Raw genomic sequence first — 19,904 nt, 5'->3', positions numbered from 1 at the left:
GGGGTCCACGTACCAACGTACGTGAGCCTCGATCAGAATTAACGCGCCCTGATTGGGGGCGCCCAAAAACCAACTCGGGTTTTGGGTCCCCTGTCGCCAGCGCCATATTAAAAGGATACGGGGGAGAGCTGGCCACCTGCGAGATCACAATTCACGTAAGGTTTACTCTCCTCCTGATATTCTCACCCCATCCGATCAGGGGAGTGCTGCAGCGACGGGAAGACCTAAGCCAGCCGCCGCCGCCGCCGTCCCTGGGCAGTGCCGGTGGCGCCCTGAAGGAATTAGGACGTCGATGAGAACCTCTACCTTGACTACATCACCCCTGCATCAAGCCTGTGCCAAGTAGGCAATCATGTCCACTGCCGTGACATGTAATGATCCCCTAAACCCTTCTCTGTTCATGCTTTTAAGGTGATCTAGATGCAATCAGTTCCTGCTAAGGGCATCCCAGAGATCCATAATTATTCCAACAATGGTATCAGACGCCAATTTTGATTGCTTTTAGATCCCTATATCATGATCAGTAAATCAATCTCAAGTTTAGGCCCTCAGTAGACCAAGTTTGATTGCTACTGTTTTTGATGTTGATGCCAATTGCCCACTGTTGATGATGTTTCAGTTCCAATTTGCTACGGATCAGTACTACCATCTATGTTCATAAATTTTAATTAATCTAAGTTAAGATCTAATGCTCACCTTCATGTTAAGTTGATTAAAATTGATCATGCTTAAGTTTTGTTTCCGTATGCACTAGCAAAATAGAAGGCAGAGGGATCAACAGTAGCAAACCCCCCATGTTGAAGAACCCTAGAATTTATCCCCAATTCGAAAGAACCATAATTCTGAAATTAGGACTGTTTTCACCTCCAAATCAAGCACTGATGTACACGAATTGGAAAAGAATGAGGAGAATCCTCACCTAACGCGCCGCGTACTTGCCTCTTCCCTTCGGGGCCCACGCAACGCCCACCGTTGCACGAGGGCGAAGACGCCGCGACGCCGCCGTCCTCGGGGCGACGCGTGGAACGCAGTTGAGCCGCCGCCGCTTCCGCTCGAATGCACGCGCCCTTGTCTTGGCCGACACCGAGCAAGTCACCGTCGCTCTTCATGCCGCGGTGGCTGGCGTCCCTTCTCCCTCCTTGATGCACCATGTGCACGGACGCCGGGGCAACGTTCGATGGAGGAGCGCGCAGGATTCATCCTGCTGCACGCTCCTCCGGCGAGCGCAGCTGCCGCGCCGCCATGGCCGCTGCGCCTCGAGCCGCTGTGGTGCCGCCGCTCTCTTCACGAACGTGAGATGCGGGGGGGTCGGGGGAACTGGAATAGGGTTCTGGATCGAGCGGCTGTTTTGTTCCGATCAGGAGCGATACGGACCATACGATTCAATCGAACGACTGTAAGTGACGCATGGCTCCCAGCCGAGCCGTTGGGTGTTTAACGGGCCATATCCGGCCGTGGGCTGTGACCCAGGTTGCTATAGCACAATGAAAAGTTTTTTAACGTGTTTTGCTGCCGGGCTGGCCCACCCTTTTTACGTGTAGCCGTGAAAATTTTGGGCCAAATATCATTGTCACGATTTTCTGCCTTTTTTCCAATGCGTTTAAATTAATAATAATTATGTTCTGTGATACGTCTCCGTCATATCTACTTTTCCAAACACTTTTGCCTTTGTTTTGGACTCTAACTTGCATGATTTGAATGGAACTAACCCGGACTGACACTGTTTTCAGCAGAATTGCCATGGTGTTATTTTTGTGCAGAAATAAAAGTTCTCGGAATGACCTGAAAATCAATGGAGATAATTTTTGGAATATATAAAAAATACTGGAAAAAGAATCCACGTCAGGGGCCCACACCCTGTCCACGAGGGCGGGGGGCGCCCCTACCTCGTGGGCCCACTGACACTCCACCGACCTCAACTCCAACTCCATATATTCGTATTAGGGGAGAAAAAAAATCAGAGAGAAGGATTCATCGCGTTTTACGATACGGAGCCACCGCCAAGTCCTAAACTCTCTCGGGAGGGCTGATTTGGAGTCCATTCGAGGATCCGGAGAGGGGAATCCGTCGCCATCGCCATCATCAACCTTTCTCCATCACCAAATTCATGATGCTCACCGCCGTGCGTGAGTAATTCCATCATAGGCTTGCTGGACGGTGATGAGTTGGATGAGATTTATCATGTAATCGAGTTAGTTTTGTTAGGGTTTGATCCCTAGTATCCACTATGTTCTGAGATTGATGTTGCTATGACTTTGCTATGCTTAATGCTTGTCACTAGGGCCCGAATGCCATGATTTCAGATCTGAACCTATTATGTTTTCATGAATATATGTGAGTTCTTGATCCTATCTTGCAAGTCTATAGTCACCTATTATGTGTTATGATCCGTTAACCCCGAAGTGACAATAACCGGGATACTTACCAGTGATGACCATAGTTTGAGGAGTTCCTGTATTCACTATGTGTTAATGCTTTGGTCTGGTACTCTATTAAAAGGAGGCCTTAATATCCCTTAGTTTTCAATAGGACCCCGCTGCCACGGGAGGGTAGGACAAAAGATGTCATGCAAGTTCTTTTTCATAAGCACGTATGACTATATTCAGAATGCATGCCCACATTACATTGATGAACTGGAGCTAGATCTGTGTCACCCTATGTTATAACTGTTGCATGATCGATCGCATCCGACATAATTCTCCATCACCGATCCAATGCCTATGAGCTTGTCATATATTGTTATTCGCTTATTTACTTTTCCGTTGCTACTGTTACAATCACTATAAGCCCAAAAAAATTACTTTTGCTACTGTTACCACTACTATCATATTACTTTGCTACTAAACACTTTCCTGTAGATATTAAGTTTTCAGGTGTGGTTGAATTGACAACTCAGCTGCTAATACTTGAGAACATTCTTTGGACCCTCTTGTGTCGAATCAATAAATTTGGGTTGAATACTCTACCCTCGAAAACTGTTGTGATCCCCTATACTTGTGGATTATCATTCTGCACTGTTTAAAACAGAAAATGCCTGCAAATATAATGAACACATTATTATTCTGGGTAAAATTGAACCAACGAGATATTTTATTCAGGATTTATTATGTGTTTTTGCATGATGAACTTTTTTTAGACATCAAATAATGATAATGTTTTTTATGTTGATGTTTAAATTGAGAATGCAATGACTCTAATTTTAATTCGGACCAACGTTGTTTTATTATTATGAGTCATCCCCTATGATATTTTAATTCCATGTTTTTTCTGCCCAATGGTGTTTTGACATGGAGTTGAAATTAAATACTTGGCCTGTTTGTTTATTTACCAACGTAAATTTATAATCATGCAAGTTTACTTATGAATTTTTATGATGATTTCAGCTTCTGCTCCATTCCGGTCCAACACGATCGAACCACTTACGGGGAGTTGTTGAAAATATGCCCTAGAAGCAATAATAAAATGGTTGTTATTATATTTCCTTGTTCATGATAATTGTCTATTGTTCATGATATAATTGTGTTATCCGGAAATAGTAATACATGTGTGAATACATAGACCACAACATGTCCCTAGTGAGCCTCTAGTTGACTAGCTCGTTGATCAATAGATGGTTATGGTTTCCTGACCATGGACATTGGATGTCTTTGATAACGGGATCACATCATTAGGATAATGATGTGATGGAGAAGACCCAATCCTAAGCATAGCACAAGATCATGTAGTTCGTCTGCTAAAGCTTTTCTAATGTCAAGTATCATTTCCTTAGACCATGAGATTGTGCAACTCCCGGATGCCGTAGGAATACTTTGGGTGTGCCAAACGTCACAACGTAACTGGGTGGCTATAAAGGCACACTATGGGTATCTCCGAAAGTGTCTGTTGAGTTGGCACGAATTGAGACTGGGATTTGTCACTCCGTGTGACGGAGAGGTATCTTTGGGCCCACTCGGTAAGACATCATCATAATGAGCTCAATGTGATCAAGGAGTTGATCACGGGATGATGTGTTACGGAGCGAGTAAAGAGACTTGCCGGTAACGAGATTGAACAAGGTATAGGGATACCGACGATCGAATCTCGGGCAAGTATCATACCGGTAGACAAAGGGAATTGTATACGGGATAGATTGAATCCTTGACGTCGTGGTTCATCCGATGAGATCATCGTGGAACATGTGGGAGCCAACATGGGTATCTAGATCCCGCTGTTGGTTATTGGCCGGAGAGATGTCTCGGTCATGTCTGCATAGTTCCCGAACCCGTAGGGTCTACACACTTAAGGTTCGATGATGCTAGGGTTATAGGGAATAGATGTACGTGGTTACCGAATGTTGTTCGGAGTCCCGGATGAGACCCCGGATGTCACGAGGAGTTCCGGAATGGTCCGGAGGTAAAGATTTATATATGGGAAGTCCAGTTTCAGTCACCGGAAAGGTTTCAGGGTTTATCGGTATTGTACCGGGACCACCGAAGGGGTTCCGGGGGTCCACCGGGAGGATCCACCTGCCCTGAAAGACCTAATGGGCTGTAGTTGGGTGGGAACTAGCCCCTTAGTGGGATGGTGCGCCCCCAAGGGCCCAAGGCGCCTAGGGTTGGAAACCCTAAGGGGGCCGCTGCCCCCCCGAGGGGCCGCCGCCCCCCTCTAGATGGATCTAGGGGGCCGGCCCCCTCTCCCCTTCCCCCTATAAATAGTGGGGGTGGGAGGGCAACCGCACCCCTTCTCCTGGCGCAACCCTTCCCCCTTCCTACACCTTCTCCTCCTCCGTAGCGCTTAGCGAAGCTCTGCCGGAGAACCACGAGCTCCACCGCCACCACGTCGTCGTGCTGCCGGAGCTCTCCCTCAACTTCTCCTCCCCCCTTGCTGGATCAAGAAGGAGGAGACGTCCCTGGGCTGTATGTGTGTTGAACGCGGAGGCGCCGTCGTTCGGTGCTTAGATCGGAATCAACCGCGATCTGAATCACTACGAGTACGACTCCTTCATCCGCGTTCTTGTAACGCTTCCGCATCACGATCTTCAAAGGTATGAAGATTCACTCCCCTCTCGTTGCTAGTAAACTCCATAGATTGATATTGGTGATGCGTAGAAATTTTTTAATTTCTGCAACGATCCCCAACAGTGGCATCATGAGCTAGGTCTATGCGTAGTTTCTATGCACGAGTAGAACACAAGTTGTTGTGGGCGTCGATTTTGTCAATTTACTTGCCGTTAATAGTCTTATCTTGATTCGGCGGCATCATGGGATGAAGCGGCCCGGACCGACCTTACACGTACTCTTACGTGAGACTGGTTCCATGCTACCTCTTGAGCATTGCGTTGGATTTCCCTGAAGAGGAAAGGATGATGCAGCAAAGTAGCGTAAGTATTTCCCTCAGTTTTTGAGAACCAAGGTATCAATCCAGTAGGAGGTTGCGCGTGCGTCCCCTAGTACCTGCACAAAGCAAATAACTCCTCGCAACCAACGTGATAAGGGGTTGTTAATCCCTTCACGGTCACTTATGAGAGCGAGATCTGATAGATATGATAAGATAATATTTTTGGTATTTTTATGGTAAAGATGCAAAGTAAAATAAAGGCAAAGTAAATAACTAAGTATGGGAAGATTTATATGATGAAGATAGACCCCGGGGCCATAGGTTTCACTAGTGGCTTCTCTCAAGAGCATAAGTATTTTATGGTGGGTGAGCGAATTACTGTTGAGCAATTGACAGAATTGAGCATAGTTATGAGAACATCTAGGTATGATCATGTATATAGGCATCACGCCCGAGACAAGTAGACTGACTCCTGCCTGCATCTACTACTATTACTCCACTCATCGATCACTATCCAGCATGCATCTAGAGTATTAAGTTCATTGAAACAGAGTAACACCTTAAGCAAGATGACATGATGTAGATGGATAAATTCATGCAATATGATAAAAACCCCATCTTGTTATCCTCGATGGAAACAATACAATACGTGACTTGCTGCCCCTACTGTCACTGGGAAAGGACACCGCAAGATTGAACCCAAAGCTAAGCACTTCTCCCATGGCAAGAAAGATCAATCTAGTAGGCCAAACCAAACTGATAATTCAAAGAGACTTGCAAAGATAACCAATCATACATAAAAGAATTCAGAGAAGATTCAAATATTGTTCATAGATAAACTTGATCATAAACCCACAATTCATCTCAACAAACACACCGCAAAAAGAATATTACATCGAATAGATCTCCACAAGAGAGGGGGAGAACATTGTATTGAGATCCAAAAAGAGAGAAGAAGCCATCTAGCTAATAACTATGGACCCGAAGGTCTGAGGTAAACTACTCACACTTCATCAGAGAGGCTATGGTGTTGATGTAGAAGCCCTCCGTGATGGATACCCCCTCCGGCGGAGCTCCGGAACAGGCCCCAAGATGGGATCTCGTGGATACAGAAAGTTGCGGCGGTGGAATTAGGGTTTTGGCCCCGTATCTGATTGTTTGGGGGTATGTAGGTATATATAGGAGGAAGGAGTACGTCGATGGAGCAACAGGGGGGCCACAAGGGTGGAGGGCGCCCCGGGGGGTAGGCGCGCCCCCTACCTCGTGGCTCCCTCCTTTGTTTCTTGACATGGGTCCAAGTCTCTTGGATCATGTTCAGTGAGAAAATCACGTTCCCGAAGGTTTCATTCCGTTTGGACTCCGTTTGATATTCCTTTCCTTCGAATCCCTAAAATAGGCAAAAACAACAATTCTGGGCTGGGCCTCCGGTTAATAGGTTAGTCCCAAAAATAATATAAAAGTGGAAAATAAAGCCCAATAATGTCCAAAATAGTAGATAATATAGCATGGAGAAATCAAAAATTATAGATACGTTGGAGGCGTATCAAGCATCCCCAAGCTTAATTCCTGCTCGTCCTTGAGTAGGTAAATGATAAAAACAAAATTTTTGATGCGGAGTGCTACTATGCATAATTTCAATGTAATTCTTCTTAATTGTGACATTAATATTCAGATCCGAAAGATTCAAGATAAAATTTCATATTGACATAAAAATAATAATACTTCAAGCATACTAACTAAGCAATTATGTCTTCTCAAAATAACATGGCCAAAGAAAGTTCATCCCTACAAAATCATATAGTTTAGTCATGCTCCATTTTCTTCGCACAAGAATACTCTCATCATGCACAACCCCGATGACAAGCCAAGCAATTGTTTCATACTTTAGCAATCTCAAACCTATAAACTTTCACGCAATATATGAGCGCGAGCCATGGACATAGCACTATGGGTGGAATAGAATATGATGATGGGGGTTATGTGGAGAAGACAAAAGGGAGAAAGTCTCACATCAATGAGGCTAATCAATGGGCTATGGAGATGCCCATCGATTGATGTTAATGCAAGGATTAGGGATTTCCATGCAACAGATGCACTAGAGCTATAAATGTATGAAAGCTCAACACAAGAAACTAAGTGGGTGTGCATCCAACTTGCTTGCTCACGAAAACCTAGGGCACTTGAGGAGGCCCATTGTTGGAATATACAATCCAAGTTCTATAATTAAAATTCCCACCAGTATATGAAAGTGACAAAACAAAAGACTCTCTATCATGAAGATTATGGTGCTACTTTGAAGCACAAGTGTAGCAAAGAATAGTAGCATTGTCCCTTCTCTCTTTTTCTCTCATTTTTTTATTTGGGCCTTCTCTTTTTTATGGCCTTTCTCTTTTTTTATATTCCTCACTTGAGACAATGCTCTAGAAAATGATGATCATCACACTTCTATTTATTTACAACTCAATGATTACAACTCGATACTAGAACAAAAGATGACTCTATATGAATGCCTCCGGCGGTGTACCGGGATATGCAATGAATCAAGAGTGACATGTATGAAAATTATGAATGGTGGATTTGCCACAAATACTATGTCAACTACATGATCATGTTAAGCAATATGACAATGATGAATGTGTCATGATAAAAGGAATGGTGGAAAGTTGCATGGCAATATATCTCGGAATGGCTATGGAAATGCCATAATAGGTAGGTATGGTGGCTGTTTTGAGGAAGATATAAGGAGGTTTATGTGTGAAAGAGCGTATCATATCACGGGGTTTGGATGCACCGGCGAAGTTTGCACCAACTCTCAATGTGAGAAAGGGCAATGCACGGTACCGAAGAGGCTAGCAATGATCGAAGGGTGAGAGTGCGTATAATCCATGGACACAACATTAGTCATAAAGAACTCACATAGTTATTGCAAAAATCTACAAGTCATCAAAAACCAAAGCACTACGCGCATGCTCCTAGGGGGATAGATTGGTAGGAAAAGACCATTGCTCGTCCCCGACCGCCACTCATAAGGAGGACAATCAAATAACACCTCATGTTTCAAATTTGTTACATAACGTTTACCATACGTGCATGCTACGGGACTTGCAAACTTCAACACAAGCACTTCTCAAATTCACAACTACTCAACTAGCACGACTTTGATACTATTACCTCCATATCTCAAACAATCATCAAGCATCAAACTTCTCTTAGTATTTAAAACACTCATAGGAAATTTTTACTAATCTTGAATACCTAGCATATTAGGATTATTTAAGAAAATTACCATGCTATTTAAGACTCTCAAAATAATCTAAGTGAAGCATGAGAGATCAATAGTTTCTATGAAACAAATCCACCACCGTGCTCTAAAAGATATAAGTGAAGTACTAGAGCAAAACTATATAACTCAAAAGATATAAGCGAAGCACATAGAGTATTCTAACAAATTCCAAATCATGTATGGCTCTCTCAAAAGGTGTGTACAGCAAGGATTATTGTGGTAAACTAAAAAGCAAAGACCCGAATCATACAAGAGGCTCCAAGCAAAACACATATCATGTGGTGAATAAAAATATAGCTCCAAGTAAAGTTACTGATAAAAGTAGACGAAAGAGGGGATGCCTTCCGGGGCATCCCCTGTTGGGGAACGTAGCAGAAATTCAAAATTTTCCTACGTATCACCAAGATCTATCTATGGAGAGACTAGCAACGAGGGGAAGGAGAGTGCATCTACATACCCTTGTAGATCGCTAAGCGGAAGCGTTCAAGTGAACGGGGTTGATGGAGTCGTACTCGTCGTGATTCAGATCACCGATGATCCTAGTGCCGAACGGACAGCACCTCCGCGTTCAACACACGTACAGCCCGGTGACGTCTCCCATGCCTTGATCCAGCAAGGAGAGAGGGAGAGGTTGAGGAAGACTCCATCCAGCAGCAGCACAATGGCGTGGTGGTGATGGAGGAGCGTGGCAATCCTGCAGGGCTTCGCCAAGCACCACGGGAGAGGAGAAGAACTTGGGAGAGAGGGAGGGCTGCACCAAAGGCATAATGGGTGTCTCAAGAGGCCCTCCTACCCTCACTATATATAGGGATCCCAAGGGGGGGGGGTGCTCCAGCCCTAGGAGATCCAATCTCCTAGGGGGCGGCGGCCAAAGGAGGTTTCCCTCCCCCCCAAGGCACCTAGGAGGTGCCTTCCCTCCTTGGGACTCTTCCTTAGGGTTCCCCTTTCACCCTAGGCGCATGGGCCCTAGGGGAAGTGGCGCCCCAGCCCACTTTGGGCTGGATCCCTTCTCACTTCAGCCCATGGGACCCTTCGGGATAGGTGGCCCCACCCGGTGGGCCCCCGAGACCCTTCCGGTGGTCCCGGTACAATACTGATGACCCCGAAACTTGTCCCGATGGCCGAAACAGGACTTCCTATATATAAATCTTTACCTCCGGACCATTCCGGAACTCCTCGTGACGTCCGGGATCTCATCCGGGACTCCGAACAACATTCGGTAACCACATACAAGCTTCCTTTATAACCCTAGCGTCATCGAACCTTAAGTGTGTAGACCCTACGGGTTCGGGAGACATGCAGACATGACCGAGACGTTCTCCGATCAAAAACCAACAGCGGGATCTGGATACCCATGTTGGCTCCCACATGTTCCACGATGATCTCATCGGATGAACCACGATGTCAAGGACTTAATCAATCCCGTATACAATTCCCTTTGTCTAGCGGTATTGTACTTGCCCGAGATTCGATCGTCGGTATCCCTATACCTTGTTCAATCTCGTTACCGGCAAGTCTCTTTACTCGTTCCGTAACACATCATCCCGTGATCAACTCTTTGGTCACATTGCGCATATGATGATGTCCTACCGAGTGGGCCCAGAGATACCTCTCCGCTTACACGGAGTGACAAATCCCAGTCTCGATTCGTGCCAACCCAACAGACACTTTCGGAGATACCTGTAATGCACCTTTATAGTCACCCAGTTACGTTGTGACGTTTGATACACCCAAAGCATTCCTACGGTATCCGGGAGTTGCACAATCTCATGGTCTAAGAAAATGATACTTGACATTAGAAAAGCTATAGCATATGAACTACACGATCTAGTGCTATGCTTAGGATTGGGTCTTGTCCATCACATCATTCTCCTAATGATGTGATCCCGTTATCAACGACATCCAATGTCCATGGTTAGGAAACCGTAACCATCTATTGATCAACGAGCTAGTCAACTAGAGGCTTACTAGGGACATGGTGTTGTCTATGTATCCACACATGTATCTGAGTTTCCTATCAATACAATTATAGCATGGATAATAAACGATTATCATGAACAAGGAAATATAATAATAACCAATTTATTATTGCCTCTAGGGCATATTTCCAACAGTCTCCCACTTGCACTAGAGTCAATAATCTAGTTCACATCGCCATGTGATTAACACTCACAGGTCACATCGCCATGTGACTAACACCCAAGAGTTTACTAGAGTCAGTAGTCTAGTTCACATCACTATGTGATTAACACTCAATGAGTTTTAGGTTTGATCATGTTGCTTGTGAGAGAGGTTTTAGTCAACGGGTCTGAACCTTTCAGATCCGTGTGTGCTTTACAAATCTCTATGTCATCTCCTAGATGTAGCTACCACGCTCTATTTGGAGCTATTCCAAATAACTGTTCTACTTGGAGCTATTCTAAATTGTTGCTCCATTATATGCATCCGGTATCTCTACTCAGAGCTATCCGGATAGGTGTTAAGCTTGCATCGACGTAACCCTTTACGACGAACTCTTTTACCACCTCCATAACCGAGAAACTTCCTTAGTCCACTAGTTACTAAGGATAACTTTGACCGCTGTCCTGTGATCCATTCATGGATCACTCTTGTACCCCTTGACTGACTCATGGCAAGGCACACTTCAGGTGCGGTACACAGCATAGCATACTGTAGAGCCTACGTCTTAAGCATAGGGGACGACCTTCGTCTTTTCTCTCTATTCTGCCGTGGTCGAGCTTTAAGTCTTAACTTCATACCTTACGACTCAGGCAAGAATTCCTTCTTTGACTGATCCATCTTGAACACCTTCAAGATCATGTCAAGGTATGTGCTCATTTGAAAGTACCATTAAGCGTTTTGATCTATCCTTATAGATCTTGATGCTCAATGTTCAAGTAGCTTAATCCAGGCTTTCCATTGAAAAACACTTTCCAAATAACCCTATATGCTTTCCAGAAATTCTACGTCATTTCCGATCAACAACATATATTCATCAGAAATTCTATAGTGCTCCCACTCACTTCTTTGGAAATACAAGTTTCTCATAAACTTTGTATAAACCCAAAATCTTTGATCATCTCATCAAAGCGCACATTCCAACTCCGAGATGCTTACTCCAGTCCTCAGAAGGATAGCTGGAGCTTTGCATACTTATTAGCATCTTTCAGGATTGACAAAACCTTCCGGTTGTATCACATACAACCTTTCCTCAAGAAAAACGTCGAGGAAACAATGTTTTGACATCCTTTCTGCAAGATTTCATAAATAATGCAGTAATCGCTAATATAATTCCAACAGACTCTTAGCATCGCTACGAGTGAGAAAAGTCTCATCATAGTCAACTCCTTGAACTTGTCAGAAAGAACTTAACGACAAGTCGAGCTTTCTTAATGGTGACATATACCATCATTGTCCGTCTTCCTTTTAAAATCCATCTGTACCCAACAGCCTTACGACCATCAAGTAGTTCTTCCAAAGTCTACACTTTGTTTTCATATATGGATCCTCTCTCGGATTTTATGGCCTCAAGCCATTTATCAGAATCCAGGCCCACCATCGCTTCTCCATAGCTCGTAGGTTCATTGTTGTCTAGCAACATGACTTATAAGACAGGATTACGTACCACTCAGAAGTAGTACACATCCTTGTCATCCTACGAGGTTTGGGAGTGACTTGATCCGAAGTCTCATGATCAATATCATAAGCTTCCACTTCAATTGGTGTAGGTGCCACAGGAACAACTTCCTGTGCCCTGCCACACACTAGTTGAAGTGACGGTTCAATAACCTCATCAAGTCTCCACCATCCTCCCACTCAATTCTTTCGAGAGAAACTTTTCCTCGAGAAAGGACCCGATTCTAGAAACAATCCCTTATTGCTTTAGGATCTGAGACAGGAGGTATACCTAATTGTTTTGGGTGTCCTATGAAGATGCATTTATCCGCTTTGGGTTCGAGCTTATCAACCTGAAACTTTTTCACATAAGCGTCGCAGGCCCAAACTTTTAAGAAATGACAGCTTAGGTTTCTCTAAACCATAGTTCATACGGTGTCATCTCATCGGAATTACGTGGTGCCCTATTTAAAGTGAATGTGGTTATCTCTAATGCTTAACCCATAAACTATTGTGGTAATTCGACAAGAGACATCATGGTATGCATCATATCCAATAGGGTGCAGTTATGATGTTCGGACACACCATCACACTATGGTGTTCCAGGCTGTATTAGTTGTGAAACGATTTCCACAATGTCTTAATTTTGTGCCAAACTCGTAATTCAGATATTCATCTCTATGATCATATCATAGATCTTTTATCCTCTTGTCACGACGATCTTTCAACTTCACACTGAAATTACTTGAACCTTTCAATAATTCAGACTCGTGATTCATCAAGTAAATGTACTCAACATCTACTCAAATCATCTGTGAAGAAAGAACATAACGATATCCACTACATGCCTCAGCACTCATTGGACTGCACACATCAAAATGTATTACTTCCAACAATTTGCTTTCTAGTTCCATTTTACTGAAACCGAGGCTTTCAGTCATCTTGCCCATGTGGTATGATTTGCATGCCTCAAGTGATTCAAAATCAAGTGAGTCCAAACGGTCCATTTGCATGGAGTTTCTTCATGCATACACACCAATAGACATGGTTCGCATGTCTCAAACTTTTCAAAAATGAGTGAGTCCAAAGATCCATCAACATGGAGCTTCTTCATGCGTTTTATACCGATATGACTTACGTGGCTGTGCCACAAGTAGGTGGTACTATCATTACTATCTTTTGGCATGAACATGTGTATTACTACGATCGAGATTCAATAAACCATTCATTTTAGGTGTAAGACCATTGAAGGTATTATTCAAATAAACAGAGTAACCATTATTCTCCTTAAATGAATAACCGTATTGCGATAGACATAATCCAATCATGTCTATGCTCAACACAAACACCAATCTCGATGGTAGAAGGAGCGTACGATATTTGATTATATCAACATTGGAAACACTTCCAACACATATCATCAGCTCACCTTTAGCTAGTCTCCGTTTATTCCGTAGCTTTTATTTCGAGTTACTAACACTTAGCAACCGAACCGGTATCTAATACCCTGGTGCTACTAGGAGTACTAGTAAAGTACACATTAACATAATGTATATCCAATATACTTCTATCGACCTTGCCAGCCTTCTAATCTACCAAGTATCTAGGGTAATTCTGCTCCAGTGGCTGTTCCCTTTATTACAGAAGCACTTAGTCTCGGGTTTGGGTTCAACCTTGGGTTTCTTCACTAGAGCAGCAGCTGAATTGCCGTTTTATGAAGTATCCCTTCGTGCCCTTGCCCTTCTTGAAACTAGTGGTTTCACCAACCATCAACAATTGATGCTCCTTCTTGATTTCTACTTTTGTGGTGTCAAACATCACGAACATCTCAAGGATCATCATACATGTCCCCGATATATTATAGTTCATCACGAAGCTCTAGCAGCTTGGTGGTAATGACTTCAGAGAAACATCACTATCTTATCTGGAAGATCAACTCCCACTTGATTCAAATGATTGTTGTACTCAGACAATCCGAGCACAAGCTCAACAATTGAGCTTTTCTCCTTAGTTTGCAGGTTAAGAAAATCGTCGGAGGTCTTATACCTCTTGACGTGGGCACGAGCCTGAAATCCCAATTTCAGCCCTCAAAACATCTCATATGTTTCGCGATGTTTCAAAAACATCTTCGGTGCCTCAACTCTAAACCGTTTAACTGAACTATCACGTAGTTATCAAAACGTGTATGTCAGATGTTCGCAACATCCACAGACGACGTTCGAGGTTCAGCACCCTGAGCAGTGCATTAAGGACATAAGCCTTCTATGAAGCAATGAGGACAATCCTCAGTTTACGGACCTAGTCCGCATAATTGCTACTATCAACTTTCAACTAATTTTTCTCTAGGAACATAACTAAACAGTAGAACTAAAGCGCGAGCTACGACATAATTTACAAAATCCTTTTGACTATGTTCAAGATAATTAAGTTCATCTTATGAACTCCCACTTAGACAGACATCCCTCTAGTCATCTAAGTAATTACATGATCCGAGTCAACTAGGCCGTGTCCGATCTGTGCGTGAGACGGACTAGTCAACGTCAGTGAACATCTTCATGTTGATCGTATCTTCTATACGACTCATGCTCGACCTTTCGGTCTTCTGTGTTCCGAGGCCATGTCTGTACATGCTAGGCTCGTCAAGTTAACCCTAAGTGTTTTTGCATGTGTAAAACTGTCTTACACCCGTTGTATGTGAACGTAAGGATCCATCACACCCGATTAACACGTGGTGCTTAGAAACGACGAACTGTAGCAACGGTGCACAGTTAGGGGAGAACACTTCTTGAAATTTTAATGAGGGATCATCTTATTTACTACCGTCGTTCTAAGCAAATAAGATGTATAAACATGATAAACATCACATGCAATCAAATAATAGTGACATGATATGGCCAATATCATATAGCTCCTTTGATCTCCATCTTGGGGCTCCATGATCATCTTGTCACCGGCATGACACCATGATCTCCATCATCGTGTCTTCTTGAAGTTGTCACGTCATCTATTACTTCTACTACTACAGCTAACGGTTAGCAATAAAGTAAAGTAATTACATGACGTTTATGTTGACACGCAGGTCATAAATAAATAAAGACAACTCCTATAGCTCCTGCCGGTTGTCATACTCATCGACATGCAAGTCGTGATTCCTATTACAAGAACATGATCATCTCATACATCACATATATCATTCATCACATCCTTTTGGCCATATCACATCACATAGCATACCCTGCAAAAACAAGTTAGACGTCCTCTAATTGTTGTTTGCATGTTTTACGTGGCTGCTATGGGTTTCTAGCAAGAACGTTTCTTACCTACGCAAAGACCACAACGTGATATGCCAATTGCTATTTACCCTTCATAAGGACCCTTTTCATCGAATCCGATCCGACTAAAGTAGGAGAGACAGACACCCGCTAGCCACCTTATGCAACTAGTGCATGTCAGTCGGTGGAACCTGTCTCACGTAAGAGTACGTGTAAGGTCGGTCCGGGCCGCTTCATCCCACGATGCCGCCGAATCAAGATAAGACTAGTAACGGCAAGCATATTGAACAAAATCAACGCCCACAACTACTTTGTGTTCTACTCGTGCATAGAAACTACGCATAGAACTAGCTCATGATGCCACTGTTTGGGGAACGTAGCAGAAATTCAAAATTTTCCTACGTATCACCAAGATCTATCTATGGAGAGACTAGCAACGAGGGGAAGGAGAGTGCATCTACGTACCCTTGTAGATCGCTAAGCGGAAGCGTTCAAGTGAACGGGGTTGATGGAGTCGTACTCGTCGTGATTCAGATCACCGATGATCCTAGTGCCGAACGGACAGCACCTCCGCGTTCAACACACGTACAGCCCGGTGACGTCTCCCATGCCTTGATCCAGCAAGGAGAGAGGGAGAGGTTGAGGAAGACTCCATCCAGTAGCAGCACAACGGCGTGGTGGTGATGGAGGAGCGTGGCAATCCTGCAGGGCTTCGCCAAGCACCACGGGAGAGGAGAAGAACTTGGGAGAGAGGGAGGGCTGCACCAAAGGCATAATGGGTGTCTCAAGAGGCCCTCCTACCCTCACTATATATAGGGATCCCAAGGGGGGGGTGCGCCAGCCCTAGGAGATCCAATCTCCTAGGGGGCGGCGGCCAGAGGAGGTTTCCCTCCCCCCCAAGGCACCTAGGAGGTGCCTTCCCTCCATGGGACTCTTCCTTAGGGTTCCCCTTTCACCCTAGGCGCATGGGCCCTAGGGGAAGTGGCGCCCCAGCCCACTTTGGGCTGGATCCCTTCTCACTTCAGCCCATGGGACCCTCCGGGATAGGTGGCCCCACCCGGTGGGCCCCCGGGACCCTTCCGGTGGTCCCGGTACAATACCGATGACCCAGAAACTTGTCCCGATGGCCGAAATAGGACTTCCTATATATAAATCTTTACCTCCGGACCATTCCGGAACTCCTCGTGACGTCCGGGATCTCATCCGGGACTCCGAACAACATTCGGTAACCACATACAAGCTTCCTTTATAACCCTAGCGTCATCGAACCTTAAGTGTGTAGACCCTACGGGTTCGGGAGACATGCAGACATGACCGAGACGTTCTCCGGTCAATAACCAACAGCGGGATCTGGATACCCATGTTGGCTCCCACATATTCCACGATGATCTCATCGGATGAACCACGATGTCAAGGACTTAATCAATCCCGTATACAATTCCCTTTGTCTAGCGGTATTGTACTTGCCTGAGATTCGATCGTCGGTATCCCTATACCTTGTTCAATCTCGTTACCGGCAAGTCTCTTTACTCGTTCCGTAACACATCATCCCGTGATCAACTCTTTGGTCACATTGCGCATATGATGATGTCCTACCGAGTGGGCCCAGAGATACCTCTCCGCTTACACGGAGTGACAAATCCCAGTCTCGATTCGTGCCAACCCAACAGACACTTTCGGAGATACCTGTAATGCACCTTTATAGCCACCCAGTTACGTTGTGACGTTTGATACACCCAAAGCATTCCTATGGTATCCGGGAGTTGCACAATCTCATGGTCTAAGAAAATGATACTTGACATTAGAAAAGCTATAGCATATGAACTACACGATCTAGTGCTATGCTTAGGATTGGGTCTTGTCCATCACATCATTCTCCTAATGATGTGATCCCGTTATCAACGACATCCAATGTCCATGGTTAGGAAACCGTAACCATCTATTGATCAACGAGCTAGTCAACTAGAGGCTTACTAGGGACATGGTGTTGTCTATGTATCCACACATGTATCTGAGTTTCCTATCAATACAATTATAGCATGGCTAATAAACGATCATCATGAACAAGGAAATATAATAATAACCAATTTATTATTGCCTCTAGGGCATATTTCCAACATCCCCAAACTTTGGCTTTTAGGTGTCCTTAGATTATCTTGGGGGTGCCATGGGCATCCCCAAGCTTAGGCTCTTGCAACTCCTTGTTCCATAATCCATCAAATCTTTACCCAAAACTTGAAAACTTCACAACACAAAACTCAAAGTAGAAAATCTCGTGAGCTCCATTAGCGAAAGAAAACAAAAGACCACTTCAAGGTACTGTAATGAACTCATTCTTTATTTATATTGGTGCTAAACCTACTGTATTCCAACTTCTCTATGGTTTATAAACTATTTTACTAGCCATAGATTCATCAAAATAAGCAAACAACACACGAAAAACAGAATCTGTCAAAAACAGAACAGTCTGTAGTAATCTGTAGCTAGCGCAAGATCTGGAACCCCAAAAATTATAAAATAAATTGCTGGACGTGAGGAATTTATCTATTAATCATCTGCAAAAATAATTAACTAAATATCACTTTCCAAATAAAAATGGCAGCAGTTCTCGTGAACGCTAAAGTTTCTGTTTTTCACAGCAAGATATTAAGACTTTCCCCAAGCCTTCCCAACGGTTCTACTTGGCACAAACACTAATTAAACACAAAAAACACAACCAAAACAGAGGCTAGGTAAATTATTTATTACTAAACAGGATAAAAAACAAGGAATAAAAATAAAATTGGGTTTCCTCCCAACAAGCGCTATCGTTTAACGCCCCTAGCTAGGCATAAAAAGTAAGGATAGATCTAGGTATTGCCATCTTTGGTAGGCAATCCATAAGTGGCTCTCATAATAGATTCATAAGGTAATTTAATTTTCTTTTTAGGAAAGTGTTCCATGCCTTTCCTTAACGGAAATTGGAATCTAATATTTCCTTCCTTCATATCAATAATTGCACCAATCGTTCTAAGGAAAGGTCTACCAAGAATAATAGGACATGAAGGATTGCAATCTATGTCAAGAACGATAAAATCTACGGGAACATAATTCCTATTTGCAACAATAAGAACATAATTAATTCTTCCCATAGGTTTCTTAATAGTGTAATCCGCAAGGTGCAAGTTTAGAGAGCAATCATCAAAATCACGGAAACCTAACAAATCACACAAAGTCTTTGGAGTCATGGAAACACTAGCACCCAAATCACATAAAGCATAGAACTCATGATTTTTAATCTTAATTTTAATTATTGGTTCCCACTCATCATAAAGTTTTCTAGGGATAGAAACTTCCAACTCAAGTTTTTCTTCATAAGATTGCATCAAGGCATCAACGATATGTTTAGTAAACGCTTTATTTTGACTATAAGCATGATGAGAATTTAGCATGGATTGCAACAAGGAAATACAATCAATCAAAGAGAAATTTTCATAATTAAATTCCATGAAATCCAAAATAGTGGGTTTAGCAACATCTAGGGTTTTAATTTCTTCGATCCCACTTTCATCAAATTTAGCATCAAGATCTAAGAACTCCAATTTTTTGGAACGCCTTCTAGGTAAAGGTGGATCATATTCAGTCCCATCATTATTAAGATTCATATTGCAAAACAAAGGTTTAATAGGGGACACATCAATAACTTTTAGATCTTCATCTTTATTTTCATAGGAACTAGAAGAACACGCTCTTATAAAGGCATCTTTCTTAGCACGCATCCTAGCGGTTCTTTCTTTGCACTCATCAATGGAAATTCTCATGCCTTTGAGAGACTCATTGATATCACGCTTAGGTGGAATAGATCTAAGTTTCAAAGAATCAACATCAAGAGAAATTCTATCAACGTTCCTAGCCAAATCATCAATCTTAAGCAATTTTTCTTCAATCAAAGCATTGAAATTCTTTTGCGAAGTAATAAATTCTTTAATATTAGATTCAAAATCAGAGGGCATCTTATTATAATTTCCATAAGAATTGTTGTAGGAATTACCATAATTATTAGAGGGATTACTAGGATAGGGCCTAGGATTAAAATTTCCTCTATACGCGTTGTTACCAAAATTGTTCCTACCAACAAAATTCACATCCATAGATTCATTATTATTCTCAATCTTAGTAGACAAGGGCATATCATTAGGATCAGAAGAAACACTCTTACTAGCAAATAATTTCATAAGTTCATCCATCTTTCCACTCAAAACATTAATTTCTTCTATCGCATGCACCTTTTTATTAGTAGATCTTTCAGATGCCATTGAGAATAATTAACCATAATATTATCTAGGAGTAGCTTCTCCTAAAGTGATTTCCATAAAAGTGCCTCCCGCGGCCGAATCTAAAAGATTTCTAGAAGCAAAATTCAATCCGGCATAAAAAAA

General features: G+C 43.1%; 1 pseudogene; it reads right to left on the bottom strand.

Moving 5' to 3' along the window:
• LOC147973141 (receptor-like protein 41) overlaps positions 1–19,904 on the bottom strand; it is a 69,808-nt pseudogene that overhangs the window by 521 nt on the left and 49,383 nt on the right.

Source organism: Triticum urartu, chromosome 5A, assembly GCF_056163025.1.
Source record: "Triticum urartu cultivar PI428250 chromosome 5A, HENAU_Tu73, whole genome shotgun sequence".
NCBI lineage: Eukaryota > Viridiplantae > Streptophyta > Magnoliopsida > Poales > Poaceae > Triticum > Triticum urartu.
This window is presented reverse-complemented; position numbering and strand designations above follow the sequence as displayed.